The 12854-nt window shown below is 38.8% G+C and overlaps 1 protein-coding gene across 2 annotated transcripts in view; it reads right to left on the bottom strand.

The window, feature by feature from the left end:
* The window catches only part of ZBTB48 (zinc finger and BTB domain containing 48), an 823012-nt gene that overhangs the window by 92780 nt on the left and 717378 nt on the right, over positions 1-12854 (bottom strand). The gene's annotated exons all lie outside the window — the stretch shown is intronic.

Below are 12854 nucleotides of genomic sequence, written 5' to 3'. Positions count from 1 at the left end.
AATGAACATGGGGAAGAAAGATTGCAGTTATAATCACATTTTCATTGTGTGAATATATATTTAACCACACCCTTCTTTAATTTATACATTTGAAAGCCAGATGATTGAGCTTTTCCTAAGACCCCTTTCAGCCACAACTCAGACCTTAAAATGTGACTACAGTTATACACCACAAGCTGAGGAAGTCAATTTCACTTTGATGGAAGTGCTTAACCTGAAAAATAAATTTGTGTCTACCAGTCCTACTGGTGAATTTGTGGTTTTTAGTTTTTATTTTCACCAGTTTGCTACAATTATTTGGTTTGACTACAGTTATACAGTAATACAGTGATATAAATACTTTTTAAGATGGTAACACACACAAACTACAAAGAGGCAAAGCAGCAGTATTATTGGCATATGAGCAAACATGCTGTGTACTTTTATACTAGTCACAAACACAACTTCGACAGTTATGAAGAATACAAACTTCTAATAACTTTTAAAATTTTACATGTGTCTAAGCAGGCTGTGGGATCAAGTTACTTCAATAATCTGAAAGGATAACGTAACTGTAGGTAATACTAAAACCAAGGTGATTTTGGAGAGCTTACAGCATGTAGCTCACACTTGAGTGGTGGACTGTGAGGCAGATATGAGATTTTTATGCAGTAGTTACTATGATCTATAATGTGTGGATTGTGAGGAAGTTTGGAGGAGAAGAAAGTGTAAAAATGCAATGCAAAATAAATTAAGAGTGTATAGTAGCAGTAGGGTGATTAATAAGAATTGAAAGTACTAATTTATTAGAAGTTTAGAGGGAACAGAGGTTAGGTAATTATGGATACAAATTTTATTGAGGCATTGTGGTTTTCACCATACAAGTGTCACTTCCTACATGTAGCTAAGTACAGTAATGAAAATCAAAAGGGTGGGAGAAAAATAAAGTGGTTGCTTGATATAAACAGTGCAGAACTGATTAGTAAGTTACTAAAACTGTGGCAAAAGGAAGGCATTGTTGCTAAATGTGACTTAAGTAAATGTGTTAAGAAGATGAAGGAAGACATTAAACTAGGGGAAACTAATGTGGGAAGGAGGAGGCTGAGACAGTGTACACCTTATTAATGGTTCTGGTTCACTTAATCCAAACACAAAGCAAAAGTTACAGGATTTGAAGTTTACTATATATCACATATCCTATGATAAACAAAACCCACTGCTTGGCACAATAGAAACATCACATTGGTTCCTGAGAAAGTAATTTAATATGAGACTCACAGAATCGTGAACATTAAAGCTAAGGAAAAGGATGGTCCCTCCACCACCCACTAGTTATTTTAAATGAAATATTGTACCACCTCAAGTAATGCTGAGCACAACATTTTTTGTAATTTAAACAGTATGCTGATGTAACTTTAGAATGTGAATAATTAAACGAGGGGCACAAGGGAGCTTGCCCCCCCTCCACAGTAACTTCATTTTTACAGTATTGTTGTTTACTAATGATCTTCAGTCATCTGTGTTTCAAGCTCTTGTATTCTCAGTCCTTTGCATTCTGTCATCTGTTACTCAGGATTTTGAGGCAAAACCAAAAAAGTATGTGACCTGGTGCACTTAAGTTATGAAGCTATCTTGATATTGTTACATAATACATCACTAATCTCCTATTTCAAGCTTCCTGACTTACAACCAATCATAGGTCTCAGCCTCTTAGGTCTCAACCTCTTAAAGAGGTCAATGTGGAACACAGACCCTGTCAAAGTGTGACAAACAGGCAAAATGTGGAGCACCCTATTTTCACACTGCGCAAAAACGCAACATTTCCACGGTGCCAAGCTGAAGTGGTCTTTCAAGCAAAATCAGTAAGTTGAAGTATATATGAACCATAAATCTGGGCACATTTTGGAAGAGACATTGAATATTTAAACAAGGCTGACATTTTGCATGTAACTATGAAGTAGCTGTGGTAGGCGACATAGATAACTGCTGTCTCAGTGCATATCTGGGGGGAGATGTTTGGTCACTAACATCAGTCACAGTACCTCTATGTAGAGATGAAATTTGTACATGCACTATGAAAAGTTAGCAATCTAGCATACCTCCTCATCCCTACCTAAAAAGACAGCCACCGTCTGTATACCCTGTGATGTAACACTGGGATGAAAGTGAAAAAAAAAAAAAAAAAACAGAAAACAGTAACGTAATTCAATTTGTTCAGTCAGACAGATATCGGCCCCAAAAGTTAGCCACCTACATGCACACCTGGTGTTCATAGGTTAGAAATATAAACACAAGCGGATTCCTAGCCTAGTAAGCTTGTTTAAACTCAGTGAAGACGAAAGCCAAATCATTATAAGCCAAGTATTTGTTCAGTCAAAAACAGTAAAGTGCTGGAAATGTGTGGCAGCTGTAAAATAAACTGATATACAATAGCCTGGACTCATTTCTTATTTTGGTTAATAGACTTACAACCTAATTGCTGACTCACTTTTGGCCTGGCTTTAAGTAATTACATTTTTTTGTGTGGCTGGAATACTTCAGCCAATTGGTTCCTAGATATTTCCTAATCTCACTTTTAGGAATATAATATCACTGACACCGTCAAAGGAGGTCAACGTATTCTTACTACATGGATAAATGGACCATAAGATTTACCCTTTAGAAAAGTCATGCTAATGCAAAACCTATTACTCTATCAACTTTATATGTTTGTAAGAGCAGCATTTAATAACTGCCCCTATTTTTGGGCCTTTGTCCCACCATTAATTATAGCTTCGTTCGGATTTCTTGGTCTAAGAGGTTGAGAGATATGGCAGAGCTCCTCATAGACTTATGGTGTTCCTCATAAAATACAACTGATTTGAAGTTGAGAGGTGTGTGTGTGTGTGTGTGTCTGCATGTATGTCTTAGTGTGCCTGTCTCTCTGTGTTCCAGTGTTACAGATAAATGTAGTTTTAGACAGCTCTGCACTGCCAACCTTGTTCTGTGGCATCCCACTGTTCAGAGTAATATGCTTCCTAAATTCCTTACCTACTCTTTCTTTCCAACAACACAGTTATTCCTTGAATTTCTATTCACTCTTGCCTGTTAGATGTTTTAAATTTACCTACTCGTAAATTGTTTTCCAACAACAAGAAAAATCCCCCCAGCTCAATGCCAAAAAACGTGCCTTCATTCCCTTTGGGAAAAACCAGGTTCCCTTGAATTATCACATTGATGGTAGTCCACTGAACACAGAAGGCGTTATAAGAGATCTGGGAACACAGGTTGACAGCAACCTCTCTTCTGACCACCACGTTGCCACTGTGGTCAGAAAGTTCTATGCGACACATTTCATTACTAAGGGCTCTGCATCCAGGAAGAAAGAGGTCATTGTCTCCCTCTACTCTTCCCTCATTAGGCCAATCATCGAGTACAATGCCCCATTTGGCATGTACCTCACTAGATACCTGCAACAACTGGAGAGGCCGCAAAAGTACCTCACAAAGAGGATCCTAGGCCTTATACACTTGTCCTATATGGACATACTCAAAAAACTCCAACTATTCTCTGTCTCATATCACCTACTTAGAGGTGATCTCTGCTTGACTTACAAAGCCATGTCTGACCCAGCTCTGTTAGAAATGCTACATCTAAAGAAATCCCAATCTCTCCACACCACACGCTCCAGAGACCTCAACCTCATTACCACAATCAACAGAACATGCTAGAGGGACAGGTTCATAACCCAGAGACTGCCCATGCTATGGAATAGACCTCCCATACATGTCAAGCAGAGCACCTCACTGGCCCTCTTCAAGAGAAATCTTGATGAGTGGATGGGAAATAGAAAATTCACCCCGGGGATCACTCCAGTGGCTCTACTCGACAGAGGCACTAGGAACCAAGGTTGGGTGGCACGATGCCAGGGTAATCCTACGGGCTAGGCTTGTAAAGGCTCCAGGGCCATTAGCCTAGTACACACCTATGAACCTATGGATTTTAAAACACCATGGGTCAAAAAAGACATTTTCTAGAATAAAAAAAGTAGACATGTTTCTAATACCTTAGCCTTTAAATGTCTGGAGCTAAAAGGTTTTGCTTTGAAAAAAATATTTTTTCCTTTGAGCTGGAAAAAACTAGTAGTATTAAGTAGAACGGAAACTTCCTGAAATACGTCTGTTTAAAGTGTCGTTTGCAGCCATTTTTTTTTTTTTTTTATCAGTTTTCACTATCCACTAGAGATTTGTTGAAAGTACATGTGGTTGTCTCCATAACACTGAGATACATGACTACGGAGTTAAATGAATTAAGAATAAGGCTGCAGGGGGCAGAATTCCTTGCTTGAGGGGTGTGAGTCTGTATATTGTTGTTGAAGGTGTAGTGAGTTAACCCGTACATGTTGGAAACTCACTGTACGTGGTGGAATCCTGCCCTCACGACAACTTAGTTGATTGGCACATATACCGCAATTGCGATTGGCTGTAATTGTGGTATACAAGCCAATCAAACACCTTATAGCATAGCCAGTGCTGCTCAACGTGGAACAGCGGAGCGATTACTTGATTGGTTAGTATACCGCGATGCCAACTGGCAATAACTGCAGTATACTAACCGACCAAACTCGTGTAGTGGAGCCAAAGCTGTTCAATGCAGAACAGCGGAACAGTGTGCTAGTTAGGGGCTGAATGCGGTGTGTTCTGCATAATCTGGAGCACTTGGCTGCCCAGCAACCAATATAACTCCATCCAGCGCTTTTATGTATATACTTAAATCATCACATAGTGTCAGTGACTCAACAGGTGGCACATTTGCCTTTTGTGCTGGAAGATCAGAAGGCTGTGGCTTCTGTTCCTACTTGGATACATTTTCCCATACTGATACTGCAGTGCAGCACAAGGGGGCTGTCGTGAGGCCCTTCAAATGAGATGCTAAACTTGGGTGAACATAAAAGATCCCATGGCACTTGCTGAAAAAAAAAAAAAAAAAAAAGAGTAGGAGAAGTTCACCAGTGCCCTGGCCAAATGTCCACAAATCAGTATAAATACCACTTTGGACTGCCCCTGAAAAGAAGACATTGGCCTACTACGAATAAGCTGGTCAACAAAGAATAAACAGATAAAAGTAAGTAAATAAAATTGTAAATCCTCATACTTTTCAATGCAGCTCCCTAAACTCCTAATGTCTTTAAGAAAAACATAATTACCAAATTCCTGATATTAATAAACCAAATAATCTTTTCTTCCTTCCTTTTTAGTGTTATTTCATCTGGTTGGCAGGTTCTTATGCACAAAGTTTCATAAAAAGTTCCATATTTTGTTCTATCAATTTTTCGCCACATTTTGTTCTCCCTGTCAAATGTTTCTCCTGCTGTTCAAAAAGCTAGTGCTGCTTTACTTAATCATACACTTCATCAGGCTCTAAGTAAAATTTCCCCAAGTATTTTACCACTCCTTTCTATTAAACTATATACATTTTCTCCCAGTTTTCCATTTACTTAGTTAATAAAAATGCATCTGATGTCACTGTTAAAAGTTACCATACTTCCATCTCCCCCACAATGGTCTCAAAAACAGGGGTAGAAGTACCTCAGAAGGTGCACCTGCCCCCATCCACAACACCTCTTAATCCATGTGCCTCAATGTTAATTGCGCAGCATGTACCAGCCATTGGATTACAACTAAAACATACTTCCCCCGAGCTATGATAAACTCCTGGTTTAAATGGAGTCATCCTCTTTTTCCGAACATTAAAAAACATCAAACCCAACAGCCATTTCACAAACTCTCAGGCAAAATAAAAACATACCCCCACAGTCACATAGCTCCATCAACATTGTTTTTACCACATAAACTCTTGCTCAGTGCAATAACATGCATATCCATGAGGCACTGTTTTTTGCTCACCCATCACAAAAATCCTCTCCAAGTATGAAATCCATCCTGCTTTAGGGTTGCCAGCTTTTCAAATGGCCAAAGTGGGACATTTTTGGTACAAAAATCAGATTTTACAGGCCGACACATACCCATGGCCAGTACAAAGTATAGAACTTAACTTTTTTTGCCTAAATAAAAGCTTATTCTTGCAGCATTTTAGCTGCTTATTCTGTTTCTTATAACAGTTAGGTATTTCAGATACAGAATAACTGTTTTATGCAACTATTACATAAAATATAGGAAATAATTTGGTCCTAAAATCTCAGGACATTTACCATTTTTACAGTTTTTTTGTCAGGACACAACTGCCCAAAGAGGGACTGTCCCTCGGAAAGTGGGACAGGTGGTAACCCTGTCCTGCTTCCCTTAAAAGTCAATCCAATAAATTTCCAGTTTTCACCCTTCAAATACCAGCCAGTTTAAGTCTCTGATTTGCTCCAAAATCCATCATGCTCATTTTATTCATGTGCAGTCCTAGCTATCCTAAACTCTGATCCAGTTCTTGCATCTCTTGCACTACACATTTCTAGTACTTAATTATCAAATCCTAACCATCAATACAAGTTAAAGTAAAAGGAAATAGTACCTTGTCTGTTAGTTTTGTCTCCTTTCTTCTTCTTGATTGGAGTTCCTTAAACTGACACATTCTTATGTATAAATAGTATCACTTTGAAAGGATAAAGTACAGCTGTGAAATGACTTATCACAGCAAAAGTACTTGGATCACAGCTACAGAAGTATTAATCATATACGGGGAAATTCATTGCAGGTGAGCTTGATTGGCCAGATTCCCAGAGTTCTGCACTTCCTGTATCCTTCTCATGCTGCATACATCAAAGAAAGTGGAGAGGATCCTGTGGTCCTTTTTGGTAATATCCAAGACAGGCTAGTATCAATAATTAAGTTGGTGGCATGTAGTTATTGAGGGGTCATAAGCACAGAAAAATCTATACAAATCCATACACATTTTTTGAGGGGGAGAAGGGAGGGTTTACATAATGCAATAGTGATCACAGTGCTGAAACATCTTCTGCAGTGGAAAGTCATTTAACTGTTTTTATTGTATGGATCACTGCTACTGCAGCAGCAATCATTTTACATACATACATACATTATATATATATATATATATATATATATATATATATATATATATATATATATATATATATATATATATGTCTACTTCATATGACCGACACTCATTTCACCGACACCAAAACACTGAAAGCTCAAAACACCGAAAACTCTTATACTCATTTCACCGACACCAAAACACTGAAAGCTCAAAACACCGAAAACTCTTATACCCTTTCCCCCACTGTAGTGTGATCCTGGAGTTAGAATAAATAGTTAGGGGGTGTGTGCCCCCCACACTGTTTAGATAAATATTGTTGTCTGCAAACAATTAATCATTTCTGTTATAAGTATCCATGTAAATGTTTGAAATGTATCATGTATAACCTCCCACACCCTCCCCAACTATATATTCTAACTCCAGGATCGTGCTACAGTGGGGGAAAGGGCATAATGCTTTGAATTTCATGTGTCAGTGTTGAGTTTCGATCAAATGAGCTTTCGGTGTTTTGCTCCCTGTGAAAAGTTGGTCGATCAAATGAGCTGTCGATCATATGAAGTACACCCATATATATCACAAACACACACACATATATATACATACACACACACACACACATGTATATATATATACACATACACACATGTATATATATACATATATATATATATATATATATATATATATATATATATATATATATATATATATATACATATATATACACACACACACACACACACACACATATATATATATATATATATATATATATATACACACACACACAGACAGACACACATATATACACAATAGATTAATAAAAATCTTACCATAGCCATAAATGTCCCCGCCTTCCATGTTGCAGTATTCATAACCTTTGGGATTCCCCGCCTAGGTCACCCAAATGCATGGGCGGTATACAAAAGACTTTTGCTACTGCATGTTAAGTATGACATTGCACACAGCAAGGCAGGCAATGTAAGCCATAATGGTGATGTTGCCACGTACCATTCCTCAAAACTGAATGCCCCAGTCAGAAGACCAGTCCAAAGATATGAGGTTTATAACATCATCCAGTAAACAGCAAGTACCAAGGGGGTAGGAAGGTGGCATAGAACACTGCAACACGGAAGAGGAGGACATCTATAGTTATGGTAAGATTTTTACCCAGTTGTTCTATGTCCTTTTATTCCTGTGTTGCAGTATTCATAACCTTTGGGAAAGTATCAAAGCTCACGGAAAGGAAAGGGAGGATAGAGCAGAGGAGGTTTCTATGAACCCATACAAGACTGCCCTAGCACACCCTGCTCTGGACCTGGAGATAGTGTCCAGTTTGTAATGTTTGGTGAAGGTATGGACAGAAGACCATGTGGCTGCTTCCAAAATAGATGCAGTGTGCAGACCCTTGAAGAAAGTCCCTGAAGAGGCTACTGCTCTTGTGGAGTGAGCCTTCACAGAGGTAATAAATGTCTTCCCATGGGAGACATAAATGTATGAAATTGCCTTAGAAATCCAAGCAGAAACAGTTAATTTGGAAACGGGTTTCCCCAGCGCCCTGGGAAGAAAGGAAACAAACAATTGCTCAGATTTTCTAGTGGGCTTAGTTTTGTCCAGATAAAATTTGAGTTGTCTGTGCACATCCAAGGAATTTAGGACCCATTCACTAGGGGTTTTTTGGGTTAGGAAAAAAGGTGGGCAGGTGAATGAATTGGTTTAGGGACAAGTCATTAACCACCTTGGGCATGAAGGAAGGTTAGTATTAAGAGATAACCTATCCTTATGGAAAATAAGAAAAGGTTGGTAAGCCATAAGGGCGTGGACTTCAGAAACTCCTTTGGCAGAAGTGATGGCTACTAACAGGATTGTATTCCATGTACAACATTTTAAGAAAGCTGATGCTGCAGGATCAAAGGGAGCGTGGGTGAGCTTTTCTATGACAAAATTTAGATCCCAGGGATAAGGGACAGGTTTCCTGGAAGGTCTAATCTGAATGACACCTTTGAGGAAGAGCTCAATGTCTAACCTAGAAGCTAGGGGAGGAGATAAGGGCAGACATGCTGAAATGGCTGACAGATGGGCTTTGATAGAAAAATAGGCCAACTCAGCCTTAAACAGCTCACACAAATAGGACCAATGGAATGTGCATGAAATGTCCACTGAAAATTGATCTATGTCTTTCTTTAGAAATGAGATGGAGAGCCTCTTTCATTTGGATAAACAGGATCTCCTAGTGTTGGGTTTCCTAGCCTCCTGCAGGACTAGATGCACGTCCCCAGGAAAAAAAAAGGTGTTGGGAAGGGATCAAAAGCCCATCACTCACAGAGTTAGATTCAGGGAGGTGAGATGAGGATGGATAAGCAATCCCTTTGTCTTGTGTGAGAAAATCCACCCTGTGGGGTAACTTGTTATGATTACCCTTGGCTAAATGCAGAAGAAGATGGAAGCAGTGCTGTCTTGGCCAAAAGGGAGTCACCAGCAAGACTGTTGACTTGTTCTGCTGTATTTTCAGTAGGACCTTGTGAATGAGCGGGGAAGGAAGGATGCACAAAGAAACATCCCTTTCCATAAGAAAGATAGAGCATTCACCTTCCATACCAGAGGGTCTGGAACTCTGGCACAAAACTTTAGAAGTATGTCTGTTCATGGAGGATGCAAATAGGTCTATTTGAGGAGTACTCCACTGGTGGAGAATGTCCAGAAACACATCCCTATGAAGCATCCATTCATGGACCTGCTGAGAGTATCTGCCAGCACATTTTGAGCCAAAGTAATATAAAATGGTTGCAACAAAACCTTCGCTTGTGAGGCAATCTCTCAGGTTTGAAGTACCAACCTGCAAAGCAGGTATAACTTGGTGCCCCCGTTTGTTCACATACCATACAACCATAGTGTTGTCAGTGAATAACTTCAGGGGTCCAGGGAGTATGGAGGAGTGAAAGGCTTAAAATGCCAGGATCAAAGCCCTCATTTATTTTACATTAACATGTTGCTTTTTGACTGAAGACCAAAGGCCATGGCCTTTTAAGTGACCCAGAGTTGCTCCCCTCCCCAAGTCTGAGGCATCTGTGTAGAGTTCCTGAAGTGGGGTTGGCTGCTGAAATGGAAGCCCTGGGTTCAGTTGAATCTGCTGAACCTACCCACCATTGAATTTCTCTCTTTATGCATGGGAGAAGAGGGAGCATAAATTCCAGAGGATGGGCATGCTGGCACCAAAGTGTTTTTAGAAACCACTGGATTTTATTATTTATTTATTGACATTTGTTAACCGGGTTAGTCCAACTGGGATTGTGTCCCATTTTCAATGGAGACCAGAGGAGAAAAGCTCCAGACAGTGCAATATATCATTACAGTAAGAAAACAAATACTACATACAATAGTAACAAAGTAACAAATAAACAATTACATGTGAAAATTATAATTGAAAGAATTTTTTTTTTTCTTCTCAGAACAATTCTTTGTTACTGAACTAGTGAGGGAGAGTGCAGAGTATGAGTAGGATCAACTGAGAGTGATATGAGTGTGGGGGGGAGAGAACTATGTAGGGTCATAGCAGGGGCAGGTTCTGGAATTGAGTAAGTGTGTCTTAAGTTCTTTTTTAACTCATTCACTCTGGAGCAGCTCCGAAAAAGCTATCTGCTTAATTCCACCATAGGAACAACAGTGCAGCCTGAGCTCATTTTCAGAAAATCCATTTGTAATACCATACAGAAAACAAATGTTCATAACTCTAACTATAAGAGCTAGACTAAAAATGTAAACGCAAAAGTTGTTCAACAGACACTGTCCTTTCAAACAGTGTAAATGGTGATAGTGCACATCAAAGTCATTATTAAATATCTGGCAAGGAATGTTGATATTGTGCATATTTTTTACCTTTTTGGAAAAGCAAAGCACAATATATTTGTCAATGTACCATGCAGAACCATACAATTTTAATTTAATTTGTTAGTATGAATGTCAGCTTTAAAATGATACCTTAACCATTACTGTGTGATGCTCCTTTCTTGAGATATTCACAGAAATATGATCAATATATTTCTCATAATTGATAAATAAACAAAATTATATCTCATCACCTGTAACAGACAGAGCCTACATATCAGCGTAGAAGTTGTGCATCTGAATGTCAGCTTCAAAATGATGCATCATTTGGGTGATCACCACGCTCCCTTGCAAAGATATGGGCATAATAATGAGAAGTATTGTAAATGTATAATTTTCATAATTGTACAAGACTAAACAAGCTGTGATATCTGTACATGTGTACAGTGCACAGGCACAGTTCTTTTACCATGTTGTAAGGAGTAACACTGTCTTCAAAACGAGGTATTACTTGGCACACTAACATGCTCCCTTGCAAAGTTATTTACCAATATATGAAAAAAATCATAATTTCCATAACCTAAGTCTGAAACAAACTTTGATATCTGCACGTGTACAACATACAGGCACCATTCTTTTACCATGTTGAAACTACCAATACTGTCTTCAAAATGAGGTATTACTTAGCACATTCAGATGCTCCCTTGCAAAGTTATTTACCTAAATATGAAAAAATCATAATTTCCATAATCTAAGTCCTAAACAAACTTTGATATCTGCACATGTGTACAACATACAGGCACAATTATTTTACCATGTTGGAACTATCAATACTGTCTTACAAATGAGGTATTACTTGGAACTCTGACATGCTCCCTTGCAAAGTTATTTACCAAAACATGAAAAAATCATAATTTCCATAACCTGAGTCCTAACAAAACTGATATATGTACATGTGTAGAAGCAGTTGTTTTACCATGCAGACACATATGATTGTAAATATACACATTCTTGGTGTAGCCAACATACTGCTGAATGGTTACATGTAAAGAGAAAAAGCAAAGTAAGGACCGCCACTCCACTAATGAACCCAAGACAGGCATGGGACTTCAGTGACAGGCAAGGCCATCTGATCTGTCTGATAACTGTGCTGGCTATCCACTCAGACAGCTGATACCACTAGTCTCACGACCTCCTTCAGTGTCAACAATTTGCCTTACCTATGTCCTTTCTCATTACATGTGTCCATTCAACAATGGACCCAAGGGATCAAGTCCTGTATTACTAAGCCCTTCCTGTCATCTAAACTCTACACATGCCTGATAAAAGCAGAATAAAAAAAGAAGTATTGCAGGATGGTTACTGACATATTAGATTGCACATGCCAGCACTCTCTTGAAACAGTTGTTCTTTCTCAGCATCTTCATCAGCTCCTTACCACAGTTATTTGCCAAACTCAAAAATATATTTTACACAATGCATTTCATTATAGAGTTTTACTTACCATACTGGTCCCTACTTGGTCATGGGTATTTTCCATTCTTCTCACAAGCTGCATATTACCAATCCTGCATAGCTCTCCTCACGCCATTGTGGAGGTCAGTCAATAAAAAAAGCAATGCCCTCCTCAGTTAGGTGAACACCACCCCTTATGAACAGGTGAACATCGTCTGCGGTGATGCTGTCATGATGGATTGTAGATCCACTGACCCTGTGCATCAAGCCATGCATGAATCCATTCTGTAAATGTCTGGCCTTGTGCACTGCCCACTGACGCTTTGCTGTTTTCCATATCTGCTTTTTTGTAAAAATTGTATTTACCAATGTCTATGTTCTGTTTCCTATATGCTTTTTATATCTGTAGTTTACCTTTGGAGCTTTTCTCCCCGGGCCTCTACTGAAAATGGACATATATCCAGCTAGACTAGCCCGGTCAACAAATGTAAAATAAATAAAATAAATAAATAAAATAAATCTGTCAAGGAATTATGTCAGACCACACAAAATGACAACGTGGCCACCATGACTGCAGGTGTTCAAAAATTGCTCTGATTTGA

Source organism: Protopterus annectens, chromosome 14.part0, assembly GCF_019279795.1.
Source record: "Protopterus annectens isolate FY-2018-M chromosome 14.part0, PAN1.0, whole genome shotgun sequence".
NCBI lineage: Eukaryota > Metazoa > Chordata > Ceratodontiformes > Protopteridae > Protopterus > Protopterus annectens.
Note: the sequence above shows the minus strand (reverse complement) of the source record. Positions and strands in the feature narration are given on the sequence as shown.